Raw genomic sequence first — 1,293 nt, 5'->3', positions numbered from 1 at the left:
CATAGCGACTTTCTTCTCCTCGTCAATGACGAAATTATCCTGTATAATTGTCGCCGTATTTATTCTCAAGAACTTGCTCCACGACACCATTTTCGACGTAAAGCTTAGCTGTAATCCATATCTCAAGTTCATATCCACATGTCTCGTAGCGCTGAAATAAAGCCGCAAGCTTCTTTTCTCTAACACAAGATATTTTCATATAGATATACAGGATCTCTAACATGATCCCTAACGCTAATCGGCGGAGACAGAAGCGGTCTAAAACTCTCTTTTGTAAAATCAAAACAGATCAAGTGATTGCCGTAACCGTCTTTCCTTTTCACAGCAACCCTGTATGTGTTTCCCTTAAGGCAAACGCCATCACTATTATTAGGTATAAACCACCCTCACAGTGAAAGACTTGAGATATCTTGACTTGACCCTCACACGTAAGTTTACCTTTAGGCTGTATATATGAATCAACGTCTTTGTCAACAACGACACTCGTTAAATAAAGTTTGTAATCAATCAGCGTAATTATCGTAGACTCCCCTTCTCTTGTTGCTTTACCAATGTGCATCTTCCTAAAGCTCTCACTCCTTAGAAGGCACCTACCAACAAAATGAATGATTTGCTTAATATATTTCATAAAATATTCACATACATCTAAATCTATATTTATAACGTTAGGACCGACACCTTTTTCAGCAACCCCATTTTTATTCTCAGCATGTGGGTCACTCTATCTAATAACCAGTTTGTTATGTCGGAGAAGTTTTTAAAGCTTATTTATCGTACCCTACAAATCTCCATGTAATAGAAGTTCACTTTAATGACATAGGTAATTAAATCAAAAATATAAGTTTATTTTTAAGACATAGATGACCTAATCAATTCTTTTAAACTTCTGTGCATACACTATCATAATTCGTGAAACCAAACTGTTACAATATTTATGAATTAATATGATTACAAAGGATTTGCTGTGACACAATTGGTTCTAATCAAATTATATGGTTTAAAAATATGGTTTTCAAATCTGGGATAAAAGCCTTGTAGCGTGACAAAATAATGTATAATGTATAATGGATAATGTATAATGTATAATGGTTTAGAAAGGGTATAATGTATAATGTTGTCTCATACCTTCCAATTCTAAAAAAACGCCTACCAACAAATTGAATGCTTGGCTAATATATTCCTTAAAATATTCAACACTACAACATAGTGTTTTGACTCATGTCTTCCGTTTTAAATAAGACACTTAACAACAAAGTAATTGCGTAGCTAATATAACCACAAAAATATTTACAT

This window comes from Camelina sativa, chromosome 14 (assembly GCF_000633955.1).
Source record: "Camelina sativa cultivar DH55 chromosome 14, Cs, whole genome shotgun sequence".
In the NCBI taxonomy this organism is placed as follows: domain Eukaryota; kingdom Viridiplantae; phylum Streptophyta; class Magnoliopsida; order Brassicales; family Brassicaceae; genus Camelina; species Camelina sativa.
This window is presented reverse-complemented; position numbering follows the sequence as displayed.